General features: G+C 43.5%; 1 protein-coding gene across 4 annotated transcripts in view; it reads left to right on the plus strand.

Moving 5' to 3' along the window:
- The window catches only part of LOC143764848 (uncharacterized), a 59,884-nt gene that overhangs the window by 7,530 nt on the left and 36,846 nt on the right, over positions 1-15,508 (plus strand). The gene's annotated exons all lie outside the window — the stretch shown is intronic.

Consider the following 15,508-nt stretch of genomic DNA (forward strand, 5'->3'; position numbering starts at 1 on the left):
GTGGTGATTTTTTTAAACAATACATTGGGAGGAGGTGGGGAGGAACAATGATTGAGGCGGTGGGGAAGGCAATGATAGAGGTGGTGGAGAGGGCAATAATTTAAAAGGTGGGGAGGGTAATGATGGAGGTGGTGAAGAGAACAATGATAGAAGGCAATGATTGAGGTAGGGGAGATTCCAGTGATGGAGGTGACGGAAAGAGCCATGATGGAGATGGGGGAGAACAATGATTGGGATGGTGGAGAGGGCAATGATGGAGGTTGTGAAGAGAGCAATGATGGAGGTGGTGGGGGAGAACAATGATTGTAATGGTGGAGAGGGTGTGGAAAGGGCAATGATGGTGTTGGTGGAGAGGACAATGATGGTGTTGGTGGAGAGGAAAATTATGGGGGTGGATGGAGAGAATAATGATGGGGGTGGGTGGAGAGGGCAATGATTGAGGTGGGGAGAGGGCAATGATGGAGGTGGAGTAGAGGGCAATGATGAAATGAAGTGGGAGGACAATGAGGGATGTGGGGTATTGGGACTGGAGGAAGGGGACTTATAATGGACTTATGAACAGGAGGAGGACATTAGATATGGATGTAAAATTAATTAGGTAGTAAAGGAGGGTGCTTATCCCCTGATAGTGTTCTCCTCCATCCCACAATTCATTATATGCTATCGGGGACTTAAAATTTATTGGGGATTGGGAGAGCAGGTGTAAGGGTGCATAGGACACTTTATAATGAAATGAAAAGTGGGAGAACACGCTGTCAGGGACTTGTAATGAATTGGGAGATGGCGGAGGATGCTCAGTACCTGATAGCGTCTTCTCCCACCCCAAATTCATTATGATGCTATCAAGGACTTATAATAAATGGGGAAAATTTATAAATACAGCCGTAGGCACGACTATTGGTTGTGGTGCTCAAGTAGGTGCCCTAACCATATAATATTAGAGATAACTTGGCACACACATAGTGAGATGCAATAAAGATTTAATCAGTAAAGGAGAGTACCGTACATACAATAGACGTTTCGGTCAAAATTAGACCTTCATCAATGTACTAAACAGAAAAGAAAAAAAAAAAAAAAATTGAATAAATAAAGTATATACAACTCATGTTAAACAAAAGGGTCAAAACAGAAGGCTGATGAACACTTGGTAATAATGAACGATACATAGAAGTGGCAAGTCATTGCTTATAACATTGTCGTTCAACATCCTGACAAGCACAAGTCCTGGCATGGACATAAAGGATTATTTTAGGTGTGATATATATAGTGGCTAGGTGAATCCAGTGATTGTGACTATTAGGGTATTAGGTAGTAAAAACCCTTTTGTGACACATAAGCTTAAAATGCTCTAAGAGAGGGTACGTTCAATTTTCTTTCCTTTCTTTGTGTTTCCTGCTAGTTTTTACATCTCACCCTAATAGTCACAATCACTGGATTCACCTAGCCACTATATATCACACCTAAAATAATCCTTTATGTCCATGCCAGGACTTGTGCTTGATTGTCAGGATGTTGAACGACAATGTTATAAGCAATGACTTGCCACTTCTATGTATCATTCATTATTACCAAGTGTTCATCAGCCTTCTGTTTTGACCCTTTGTTTAACATGAGTTGTATATACTTTATTCAATTTTGTTTTTGTTTTTTTCTTTTCTGTTTAGTACATTGATGAAGTTCTAATTTTGACCGAAACGTCTATTGTATGTACTCTCCTTTACTGATTAAATCTTTATTGCATCTCACTACGTGTGTGCCAAGTTATCTCTAATATTATATGGTTTGGGCACCTACTTGAGCACCACAACCAATAGTTGTGGCTACAGCTGTATTTATAAATTGTCCTAACCCTTATGTAGAGAACACTATTCTTGGGTCATGTCATCACCCACATTCTGATATAACACTGAAGAAACGTCCAACATCATAGCCCAATCCACGGCATCCGCCGATTTTCTTAGAGTTCCTCCTAAAGAGACAAGGGGTCGGGACTGGGAGAGGGAACTGAGACGATGCACGAATCTTGAACTTCACTGCACAACACTCACGGAATATCTCAAAGTTCAGAGAATACCGAGAGGATTGCGAGTCCCATCCGCCCGACCTTGTTTAGCGATTTCCCCCAATTTTGCTCTCGTTTTGAAAAAATCCTTAACAAATGTGCTTTTGATCTCATGACTTTGACACTAGAGCATCTACACCAAGGGATTACTCAAAGCAAAGAACGGATTGCTAACATTGAAAGACAATTGACTGCCTCCTCTACAGCGGAAGAACTCAACGGTCTCAAAATCAACACCGACGAGATACTGAAGCAAGGAAAAGAAACAAATTCATCAGGGACGCAGAGGATTACGAACACAATAGAGTCTACAAATGGCGAGACAATTCCAACTCCGGGACCTTCTCCTCACGCTCCAATTACAGATCCACTACAGACATCTCGACGTCCGGATCGGATCAGGAGAGCCACGACAGACCGCTACCCAACAGGCCGTTTTTTAGGACGAGGAAGGAAACAAACGAGAAGAAGAGGACCCGTCGAGGAAAGACAGTCACAGAAATACGGACTTCATGCGCATAACCCGTTCACAGGTACTAACTCCCTTGTCATAAACATCTCCTCAAAATTACTGAGCATTGCGGAATATCAGGTATTAGAGAGGGGCCTATCCTTCTGTCCAAGTTACAGGCTCAGCACCTTTAACCTGGAGATGGATCTGCAAAGATTTTACCGATCACTTAGATTGAAATTGCAATTTTCAGAGCCTGCCACCAACACCCCCCCCCCCCCCCCCCATAAACACTGAGGGACGACTTCTAACTTCCAGAAGTCTAGGCCTGAGAAATAAGAGTAACTATAGACCTCCATCAGGATCTAATGCACTTGAGACTTTCATCTCCTTTGTGAATGATTCCTTTCACAAATTGAGACAGGATTTCGATACAGGCAAACTGCATGTTCCATTCAACCTAACCGCCCTGGACCAACAAGCCCTGAATTCCCTACAGAGTGATAGGGATATAATAATTAAACCAGCAGACAAAGGGGGTGCCATAGTGGTACTTGACAGAACCACATACATCCAAGAAGTCTACCGCCAGTTGCATGACACATCTATCTATACACCTCTGGATAGGGACCCAACATACAGGATAAAAGAACTCATTCAGGGCACACTTACAAAATATACGGAATTGGGAGTCTTGGATCAAAAAACATGCGAGTTTCTAATTAAACAGAATCCAATAACTCCAGTATTTTATGTATGACCAAAAATCCATAAAAGTCTAGAAAATCCACCGGGGAGACCCATCGTGGCCTCAACGGATTCTATCTTGTCACCTATCTCAAATTACTTAGAGAAAGTACTCACACCCCTGATAAAACTTACCCCCTCCTTCCTACTTGATACAGGAGCCTTCTTGAAACACATTGATGATCTTAAGACCATTCCGAATGAGGCGTTCCTTGTCACATTCGACGTTAAAGATCTATATACATCTATCCCCCACGTTGAGTGCATTACATCAGTCAGGGCGCTACTCACAACCTCAAACATGGATTCGGAACAAATAAATCTCTGCTGTGATTTACTCTCTATAATCCTCACTAAAAATTTCTTTCTTTTTGAAGATCAATTCTACCTGCAGGTACAGGGTACCGCGATGGGTAGTAACGCAGCGCCACCGTACGCAAATTGTTACATGGCTGACTACGAAAGCAGCACCATCTACATCAATGACCTTTTCCGTACACACGCTCTAGTGTGGAAGAAATACATTGATGATGTATTTTGCATCTGGAATGGCCCGCATGATACACTTGAGACTTTCTTTCAGTTCCTGAGGACGTCATGGCCAGGTTTAGATTTCACGATGACGTATGACCAGAAACAGGTAAACTTTCTAGACACCATAGTTCTCAAAAACGACCAGGGAGAACTCTCTACAGATCTATTTACAAAACCTACAGATCGGAATAGCCTCCTTCACTACGGGAGCTTCCACCCCCAAAAAATGAAAGACTCTATTCCTAAATGGCAATTTAAGAGAGTCCACAGAATAGTCTCTGACGGAACATTACAAAAACAACGTTTGGAAGAAATGCGTTCAAAGTTCGTTGAAAGGGGTTACCCTCCCCACACTCTGGACACATCCATAACCACTTCCACTCCCGTTCCCAAAGCAAGTGCGAAAAATCGAATCCCATTTGTCCACAGTTATCATCCTTTGGCGTACATACTGCATAAATCTATACGACGCCACTGGCACATTCTAGGGACAGCACACCCAGGGATCAAAGAGTTTAACGAACCCTTCCTTCCTTGTTTCAGGCGATCAAGAAACATACATGACAAATTAGTTAGGGCCGATATTGGCACTTCCCATCAGGTGCCAAGACAAAGGTTCCTTACGAATCCGAAATTTGGTACCTATCCATGTCTGCAATGCACACAGTGCAACAATATACAGAGAGGGACTACTTTTCATCATCCCCACAATGGAAAGCAATATCCCATTAAGGGATTCTTCACATGTGACACATCATACGCAATTTATTTAATAAAATGTCCTTGCGACTTATGCTATGTAGGAGAAACGACGCAATCCATAAAACAACGGATATCGAAACAAAAAATCCACGATCAGATGCAAGAACACATTATTGCCTATCCCTTACCACTTCGTTACCCAAGGTCACACTATCGCCCAATTAAAATTCCAGGTGATCGAGCAGGTCACACCATTACGCAGAGGGGGCGACAGGATACACCTTCTGAAAAAGAGGGAGGCTTACTGGATACACGAATTGCAGACATTGGCCCCTATGGGCCTGAATAGGGATTACGATATGCAATCTTTTATGTCCTAATCATTAACCAGGTTAACTATTGCATTTATGGAATTATTTGTTCAAACATTGCCTGCGTGTGATTGTTCTGTATACTATTCTATATGCATGGGACTAATGCGTTTATTTCTCTTACAGAATCGCCTATATTAACCTACTAACTACTGGAACACCACCTCCTCACTTTTCAATGCAGATATCGGTCACAGGAATAGATCACATGACTGGCACCACGCATCCCCAGAGGAGTACACTAACTCCACACTCTCCTGGGATAGAAGGCCGAGAATCACTACTGTATCTCCTTGCCACCAGCGCTATGAGAGTCTAAGTACACCACTCTCTCTAGTGCGCATCCTCAAGGTGGAACGCATAACTCCACCCACTTCTATACAGGGTGGAACACATTACTTCGGCACTGTGACCCTCCACGTCACTTCCGGCCATATATTTCCGGTCGCACGGTCACCACATTCAGGTAATGAGCGCGCCCTTATAATGGAGCCCCCGGACACTCACTTCACACACTGGACGAGCGGTGGATACCGCGTCCATCCTATCTTCCACTTGGTAAGTGCACTTTACCCTTTACTATCCGGGTACGAGACAGCATTTCTGCAGTAGCATATAGCTATGCTGCAGCTTCTCACCATACTCCCTCCATTTACCCCACAGTGCCGGATTTGGCCAATTCTCAATTGACTCTGTACTAGGAGTGGGGTATGTAAACTGTAACTTGTACCACTTACTGGTCTATGACAGGCGTGCCTCTTTTAGGGACCAACACACTGTTCTCGCTATCTTTACAGGCTTAACCCTTTTGTGACCCATAAGCTTAAAATGCTCTAAGAGAGGGTACGTTCAATTTTCTTTCCTTTCTTTGTGTTTCCTGCTAGTTTTACTACCTAATACCCTAATAGTCACAATCACTGGATTCACCTAGCCACTATATATCACACCTAAAATAATCCTTTATGTCCATGCCAGGACTTGTGCTCGATTGTCAGGATGTTGAACGACAATGTTATAAGCAATGACTTGCCACTTCTATGTATCATTCATTATTACCAAGTGTTCATCAGCCTTCTGTTTTGACCCTTTGTTTAACATGAGTTGTATATACTTTATTCAATTTTGTTTGTTTTTTTCTTTTCTGTTTAGTACATTGATGAAGGTCTAATTTTGACCGAAACGTCTATTGTATGTACTCTCCTTTACTGATTAAATCTTTATTGCATCTCACTACGTGTGTGCCAAGTTATCTCTAATATTATAATAAATGGGGGACACAGGACAGGGACTACGGCTATTTGCACATGTTCAGGATTTGCAGGAGAAAATTCTGCTGCATATCCTAATGTGTTCGCAGGAAGAACGCTGCATAAAACACTTTTTTTTTTTTTGCAACGTTTTTGCCATGCTTTTGTTACAGATTTCCCCACTCATTAGTAGAGGTGAAATACGCTGCAAGAATTGACATTGCGCAGATTTTAATCTGTTGCAGATCTGCAAGACAAAAATAAGCAGCGTATGCATGAGACTTCAGGGATCTCTTTCACTTTGCTTGTAGTGTAAAACCTTACATATTTTCTGTATGCATATAGATTTTCAATTAATTGGGGTGAGTCACAGAGACTAAATATATTATTGGGTGGCAGAGCTTATAGGTAATGGGCACAGTGCTGCTTATCAGGGCCGTATTTGGCCTTCATGCTGCACTAGGCACTTTTCGTGGTTGCGCCCCTTACTGATGTCACACACTGAGTTTGTGCACACGACATCTATTTAAGGCAGTTCTGCTCTGTCAAACGCTTTAAAAAGCGCTAATTAAACACTAAAAGAAGAACATCTGCACTTGCTGCGCACAGGTTCAGTCTTTTGAGTGGTTTTTTTAACACCTTCAGCCTTTCAAAGTCATCAAGAGATTAAAATAGGTGACCTAACCATTGCTTCAGTGAGGAGAGGCCTAGTGATATAGAGACATGCTGTCTGCTCATTCACCCCTCCTCTTTAGTGAAGGTGTTCAAAGAGAAGCCAAGAGCAGACAGGTAGCAGGCGTCAGAGCAAGCCTGCAGCCACACTGTGTGCAGCCACACTGACACTTGGAGCGCGCTGCTGCACTCATCCAGTGTCACTGGTTTCACACTTGCGTTTTTGTTTTTTTTGTTTTTAAATCAGGCAAAATCAGTTTTTTCTTCCAAATCCTGATCCTTTCAGGATCTAGTTTTCGCCCATTCACTTTAAGGGTACGTTCACACAGGACTTTTTTGCTGCTTTTTTTTGCTGCTTTTTTTTATGCTAATTTTCAGCTGCTTTTTACAGTACCAGTAAAGCCTATGAGATTTCAGAAATCTCATGCACACACGTTGGTTTTTTGTTTGATCAGTTTTTTCTGCTTTGCTGCTTTTTTTGGACATAGGGCATGTCACTTCTTTCAGCGTTTTTGCTGCGTTTTTGCAGCGTTTTTTCACCCATTGACTTGAATGGGTGATGAAAAAAACGCTGCAAAAACGCTGAAAAAACGCATGTACCATTATTTGCTGCGTTTTTTGTGCAGAAAATCATGGCCAGCAGGAAGGGATCTCACAGCCAAGAGCTTAGGGGTGTGGTTAGTGAGGTGTGAAGAGCCATTGTGAGCCATTGTGAGGTGTGAAGAGCCATTGTGAGGTGTCCTGTTTGTGATCTATTGTGAGGGAGTTCCTGGTAGTGAGGTGTGAAGAGCCATTGTGAGCCATTGTGAGGTGTGAAGAGCCATTGTGAGGTGTCCTGATTGTGATCTATTGTGAGGGAGTTCCTGGTAGTGAGGTGTGAAGAGCCATTGTGAGCCATTGTGAGGTGTGAAGAGCCATTGTGAGGTGTCCTGATTGTGATCTATTGTGAGGGAGTTCCTGGTAGTAAGGTGTGAAGAGCCATTGTGAGGTGTCCTAGCAGCTGAAAATTGGCATAAAAAAAGCAGCAAAAATCTGCAGCAAAAATCTGCAGCAAAAAAGTCCTGTGTGAACATACCCAAAAAACGCACCAAAAACGCACCAAAAAAACGCACCTAAATTAGCATTAAAAAAAGCAGCAAAAAAAAGCAGCAAAAAAGTCTTGTGTGAACGTACCCTAATGGTGTCAGGTAGAATCCAGTTACTTCAGGTTGCTCCCTGATACAAAATGAATGGACAAAAACTGGATCCAGTATACAGCGCGGCCTCCCCTGTCACCAGTCTCACCTGTTCACCAGTATACAGCACAGCCTCCCCTGTCACCAGTGTCCCCTGTTCACCAGTATACAGCAGCAGCCTCCCCTTGTAACCAGCCTCCCCTGTTCACCAGTATAGAGCAGCAGCCTCCCCTGTCACCAGCCTTCCCTGTTCTCTAGTATACGTCACCAGCCTCCCCTGTTCACCAGTATACAGCAGCAGACTCCCCTGTTACCAGCCTCCCCTGTTCACCAGTATAAAGCAGCAGCCTCCCCTGTCACCAGCCTCCCCTGTTCACCAGTATACAGCAGCAGACTCCCCTGTTCACCACTAACAAATGTAGCACATATTACCGCACATAAAAGACTTCTATGTGGCGCTGTATGCATTTGGATAGCGCTGGGCAGCCTTTCTGATCTAATTGAAGGGTGTCACTAATAGGCTGTTAAACTGGATGCTGTGCATTTCCAAGTCTTTTATGTGCGATAATATGCCAAGCAGCCACACCCTCCATTGGGATTGGTAGGTAGTGAGTGGTTGCCTCACTGGTATTTCTGCACCTGTGTTGTCACCATCTTAACTACATGGGTCTACTGCATCCTGATAGTGCATTTGTTTGGAGGCCTAGGTAGGTAAGCATATCTGCCTTTTTGCTAGTATCACCTGTTCGCCAGTATACAGCAGCAGCCTCCCTTGTCACCAGCCTCCTCTCACCAGTATACAGCACAGCCTTCCCTGTCACCGGCCACCTCTCACCAGTATACAGCAGCAGCCTCCTCTCACCAGTATACAACACAGCCTCCTCTCCTCTCACCAGTACACAGTACAGTCTGCGCCCCCGCCCCCTCCTGACCCCGACCTCCCCCTCCGAAAAGACAACAGATTTCCTGGATTGTCTAATGGAGGGGAGGTTAAAAAACTAAAATAAAAAAATGTTCTTCCCTGTCTTGGTGCTGCCCCCTGCAGCCCGGCACCCTAGGCACATGCCTTCCAGTGCCTAGTGGCAAATACAGCCCTGCTGCTTATCACTTTATATTTTTCAGAGATACCATGTTTATTTACATCCTTTTTGTTTACGTTTTATTCCACTTTTTATTCAGCAGTATGATGATAAAGCATAATAATAATATAAAAAAAAAAATAAAATAAAAATAATCTAATGTCTTCAACTGGACACTGTTCAGCTGCCTATCTTATCTTTTATTTATATTTTTTATGATGGTCACTAAAAGGGGTTAACTAGTGGGACAGTTTTATAGGTCAGGTCGTTCCGGACCCAGCGATACCAAATATGTTTACTTTTTTTTTTCATGCAAATATTTATGGGTACAATATCTTTTGCTTTTTTTTTTTTACTTTTTTATATTTTTCAAATTATTTAAAATTATTTTTTACTTTGTCCCACTATGAGGCTATCATTTTTTGTAGACTGATCACTTGTATAGCATGGGGATGCATCAGCATCCCTATGCTATTCAAACTGTCAGCTCTGCACTGACAGTGAAAGTTGCTGATCATGTGAGTTGCCCACCAGGGCAATGGGGATACTCGGTACCTGGTCCGGTCGCTCTTAAAGGGGATGTCATGGTGGCTGCGACCCGGTCCGTGGCACTGGGCACTCAATAAAAGGGGGAACGTCTTTAAAGGGTTTAATAAAGTCTATATTCGTGACGCCACCTGTGGTTCTCGGTCAGAGGGGACCGACGCTGCCTAAAGGGGTCCTCTGGGGTGGTGTAGCAGCAAGATGGTGACGCTTCCCGCAGGTGAAGCGGGGTCCCCAGGGCTCCCAAGGTATATAGCAGGGATGGTGGGTTGCCGGTGAATAACGGATGACACAGAGTTGCAGTCTTTTACCTGGTTTACTAGTGGTGACAAGCCTCAGTCCAGGCATCGGCAACAGGTACAGAAGGAGTCCAGGCAGCCTGGAAACAAGGAGTATTCTCCCTAGAAGAAAAGAGAAGTGGGAATATCCAGCACGTCCCAGCATGGTGTGCCCGAAAAAAAACTCCCACATCATGGCTATCAGTGAAGGTTTATTTCAAATGTTCTGGCAATAGATGCAATGTCTGCCAATTTGCAGATAACAAAAGAACCTCTTTTTCCTCGAATCACAATGTTACTTATAATATAAAGTCATTTATCAACTGTGACTCTGATCATGTTATATATTGCATAAAATGTAAGGCTTGCAATATTTGCTATATAGGTTATACCACAAGGAAAATTAAAAAAAGAATTTCGGAACATATAGTGAATATAAAAAATAACAATCTAGGTTATTGTGGGGCTACGAAACATTTTATTTCTGTGCACAAAGGCGATCTATCAGTTTTTTCTTTTTTTGGTATTGAAAGGGTTAGTCAGTCACCCAGAGGTGGCGATTGGAGGAAGCAATTAGCTCTGCGGGAAGCTTTTTGGATTCTAACTTTAGACACAAAATATCCACACGGTATGAATTACAAGAACGGTCTTTTTTATATATATTGAACTGACAAAGAGATTTTGTGGCAATTTAAAACATATATATTTATGTAATTTCAATACATTTGGAGAAAAATAAGACAAAGTTCTGTTATGTGTGTGTTTAGCTGCAGCTTTTTTCAATGTAATTGATTGCTATGTCTGTGATTGGTTCCCTGTTACATATAAACCTGTTTATCCATGTTGTATTAGTTCCTATGACTAAGGGCGCCGTGGTGCGCCAGAAACGCGTCAGGCAAAGAGGGTGTTTCTCTCTTTTTTTAAAAATTGTTTTTTAAGATGTTCTAATAAATTTTGGTTATTTTACTTACACTGGATGGACGTGCTGGATATTCCCACTTCTCTTTTCTTCTACTTCAGCTGAAAATCACCAGCAGGTACGGCACCCACCAGTTACATTCATTTGCAACGGCTCACAGATGTATGTCTCGGCGTGTCAAGCTTCAACCCTTCCCTCTCCCCCCTCCTCCTTTTTCTGTAGTATTCTCCCTAGGTCAGGTTGGGAGCCTTCCTCTATGCGCTGTTTTTTTCGTACTTTGCTACCTATGGTTTGCTGGCAAGGTACTCCTTTCTCCTGTCCTGGGACAGAACCTGCATAGTAGGCAGCTTGAGCTGTTCTCTTGGGGTCTTTGACACGGTGACTCCAGTGTCAGGACTCTGAACATTTTTTATTACCTTTTTGTGCATTACTGCCCTTTTCCAAGATGGCATCTTTGGTCTCATGTGTACTGTGTCTTCCTGCTATAAAACTCCACCCCAGCCTTCAGTCTGTGCTAGAGTATTCTGCCTTGCATCCAGCTCCTGACCTCTGGTGACTCTCTGGCTATATACCTGCTCCTGTGAACCTGTGGGGTTATCCTGCTACTCTGCTCTGAGTTCCTGCTGCATACACCAGTTCCAGTAATCCTCCTTCATCTGCTGCTCGTGTTTGCTTCCATCTGCATTTGCTGGACATGTAAGCTGTTTCTGCTCTGCAAGAACCTGAGACTATTACCCAGACCTCCCTGGTTGAGCTAAGATATTATTTGAACTGCCTTATAAGCATATCTATCTGTGTTGTGGACTAAGCAAGGACTTATTTGTGTCAAGTATCCTCAAGAATAATTGTGCTTCATAGACTTTCTGCGTGATTGCATTTTCCTCTGAAGTTTCCTATAGACTGCTGAGCTGCATTTGATATTTGCACCAAGTGTTGTGGACTTGAGTTTATCTCTGCACCTGTTTGAATCACCGTGTAATAATATAGACTTTACCACTTATAAAACTGTGTCCTGTAGTTGTCTTGTTCCACGCAAAGAGTCTCCTGAGTTATCCCCTATAATTATTACATCCAGGCTCTAACTGCTGCTTTACTTCAGGTATGGTATGGGCAATATACTTATAGTCCTATGCCCTCCGGTTCTGCTGTGGAACCTGTAGTTATCCATAACCTCGGGCTCCCGGTGCCCGGTTTCCGCGCTCTGGCTCACAGGAGGCCTAATTGAAGCCACCCTGAACTCCTAATCACTACTCTCCTTTCACTGTCTGCTCAAGACTGAACTCACTCCTACTCCAGACCAGGATGGAAATCAGGGAAGTTCCCCTAAAACAGGGTTTTGAGCTCCCCTTCTGGCCTGGAGTTAGAATATATTGTGTTGTGAAATTGGATTTTGGGCTCCCCCGGTGGCCACTGGTGGAATTGAACTTGTGTGCATCATCCCCTCTGTTCACCTGTTCCCATCAGGATGTGGGAGTCGCTATTTAACCTTGCTCCTCTGTCATTTCCATGCCGGTCAACATTGTAATCAGAAGCCTTTCTGTGCATGTTCCTGCTTCTAGACAACTCCCAGCTAAGTCTGACTTTTGTCCTTGTTTGTTTTTTGCATTTTGTTCCAGTTCACAGCTGCAGTTTCGTTTCTGTGTCTGGAAAGCTCTTGTGATCTGAAATTGCCACTCTGATGTTATGAGTTAATACTAGAGTCTTAAAGTAATTTCAGGATGGTGTTTTGATAGGGTTTTCAGCTGACCATGAAAGTGCCCTTTCTGTCTTCCTGCTATCTAGTAAGCGGACCTCGATTTTGCTAAACCTATTTTCATACTACGTTTGTCATTTTCATCTTAAATCACCGCCAATATATGTGGGGGCCTCTGTCTGCCTTTCGGGGAAATTTCTCTAGAGGTGAGCCAGGACTGTATTTTCCTCTGCTAGGATTAGTTAGTCCTCCGGCTGGCGCTGAGCGTCTAGGGATAAAACGTAGGCACGCTACCCGGCTACTGTTAGTTGTGCGGCAGGTTTAGTTCATGGTCAGTTTTAGTTTCCATCCTTCCAAGAGCTTGTTCTTATGTATGCTGGGCTATGTTCTCTTGCCATTGAGAACCATAACAGTTTGACCGGCCCACAAAGGGTTAAATTAATTGGCAGAGAAAGGAGAGAAAAAAGAAGTCTGCTGAAATTTTTTTTTTTTTTTTTTCCTTCAGTTCTGAGTGTGCTTTCAATTGAATCACTTGCAAGTCTGCCTATATTGCAGCCTTCCTCTCTCTCTCTCCTTCTAATCCTGGAATGGCTCTGTGTTCACCTGTTTAAAATGGATATTCAGAGTTTAGCTGCAGGTTTGAATAATCTCACCACGAAAGTTCAAAATTTACAAGATTTTGTTGTTCATGTTCCTATATCTGAACCTAGAATTCCTTTGCCTGAATTTTTCTCGGGGAATAGATCTTGCTTTCAAAATTTCAAAAATAATTGCAAGTTGTTTTTGTCCCTGAAATCTCGCTCTGCTGGAGATCCTGCACAGCAGGTCAGGATTGTGATTTCCTTGCTCCGGGGCGACCCTCAAGATTGGGCTTTTGCATTGGCTCCAGGGGATCCTGCGTTGCTCAATGTGGATGCGTTTTTTCTGGCCTTGGGGTTGCTTTATGAGGAACCTCATTTAGAGCTTCAGGCGGAAAAAGCCTTGATGTCCCTGTCTCAGGGGCAAGATGAAGTTGAAATATACTGCCAAAAATTCCGTAAATGGTCTGTGCTTACTCAGTGGAATGAGTGCGCCCTGGCGGCGAATTTCAGAGAGGGCCTCTCTGATGCCATTAAGGACGTTATGGTGGGGTTCCCTGTGCCTGCGGGTCTGAATGAGTCCATGACAATGGCTATTCAGATCGATAGACGTCTGCGGGAGCGCAAACCTGTGCACCATTTGGCGGTGTCTACTGAGAAGACGCCAGAGAATATGCAATGTGATAGAATTCTGTCCAGAAGCGAACGGCAGAATTTTAGACGAAAAAATGGGTTGTGCTTTTATTGTGGTGATTCAACTCATGTTATATCAGCATGCTCTAAGCGTACTAAGAAGCTTGATAAGTCAGTTTCAATTGGCACTTTTCAGTCTAAGTTTATTCTATCTGTGACCCTGATTTGTTCTTTATCATCTATTACCGCGGACGCCTATGTCGACTCTGGCGCCGCTTTGAGTCTTATGGATTGGTCCTTTGCCAAACGCTGTGGGTATGATTTAGAGCCTCTTGAAACTCCTATACCTCTGAAGGGGATTGACTCCACCCCATTGGCTAGTAATAAACCACAATACTGGACACAAGTAACTATGCAAATTAATCCGGATCATCAGGAGATTATTCGCTTTCTTGTGCTGTATAATCTACATGATGTGTTGGTGCTTGGATTGCCATGGCTGCAATCTCATAACCCAGTCCTCGACTGGAACGCTATGTCTGTGTTAAGCTGGGGATGCATGGGGACGTACCTTTGGTTTCCATTTCATCATCTATTCCCTCTGAGATTCCTGAATTCTTGTCTGACTATCGGGACGTTTTTGAAGAACCTAAGCTTGGTTCATTACCTTCGCACCGGGAGTGCGATTGTGCCATAGATTTGATTCCGGGTAGTAAATACCCTAAGGGTCGTTTATTTAATCTGTCTGTGCCTGAACATGCTGCTATGCGAGAATATATAAAGGAGTCCTTGGAAAAGGGACATATTCGTCCTTCGTCATCTCCCTTAGGAGCCGGTTTTTTCTTTGTGTCTAAGAAAGATGGCTCTTTGAGGCCGTGTATTGATTATCGGCTTTTGAATAAAATCACGGTTAAATATCAATATCCGTTGCCACTGCTGACTGATTTGTTTGCTCGCATAAAGGGGGCCAAGTGGTTCTCTAAGATAGATCTCCGTGGGGCGTATAATTTGGTGCGAATTAAGCAGGGGGATGAGTGGAAAACCGCATTTAATACGCCCGAGGGCCACTTTGAGTATTTGGTGATGCCTTTTGGCCTTTCAAATGCCCCTTCAGTCTTTCAGTCCTTTATGCATGACATTTTCCGTGATTATTTGGATAAATTTATGATTGTGTATCTGGATGATATTCTGATTTTTTCGGATGACTGGGACTCTCATGTCCAGCAGGTCAGGAGGGTTTTTCAGGTTTTGCGGTCTAATTCCTTGTGTGTGAAGGGTTCTAAGTGCGTTTTTGGGGTGCAGAAGATTTCCTTCTTGGGATACATTTTTTCCCCCTCTTCCATCGAGATGGATCCTGTCAAGGTTCAGGCTATTTGTGATTGGACGCAACCCTCTTCTCTTAAGAGTCTTCAGAAATTTTTGGGCTTTGCTAACTTTTATCGTCGATTTATTGCTGGTTTTTCTGATGTTGTTAAACCATTGACTGATTTGACTAAGAAGGGTGCTGATGTTGGTGATTGGTCCCCTGCTGCTGTGGAGGCCTTTCAGGAGCTTAAGCGCCGCTTTTCTTCCGCCCCTGTGTTGCGTCAGCCTGATGTTGCTCTTCCTTTTCAGGTTGAGGTCGACGCTTCTGAAATCGGAGCTGGGGCGGTTTTGTCGCAGAGAAGTTCCGACTGCTCCGTGATGAAGCCTTGTGCTTTTTTTTCTCGTAAATTTTCGCCCGCCGAGCGGAATTATGATATTGGGAATCGGGAGCTTTTGGCCATGAAGTGGGCTTTTGAGGAGTGGCGTCATTGGCTTGAGGGGGCTAGACATCAGGTGGTG

The sequence above is a fragment of the Ranitomeya variabilis genome, chromosome 4 (genome assembly GCF_051348905.1).
Source record: "Ranitomeya variabilis isolate aRanVar5 chromosome 4, aRanVar5.hap1, whole genome shotgun sequence".
In the NCBI taxonomy this organism is placed as follows: domain Eukaryota; kingdom Metazoa; phylum Chordata; class Amphibia; order Anura; family Dendrobatidae; genus Ranitomeya; species Ranitomeya variabilis.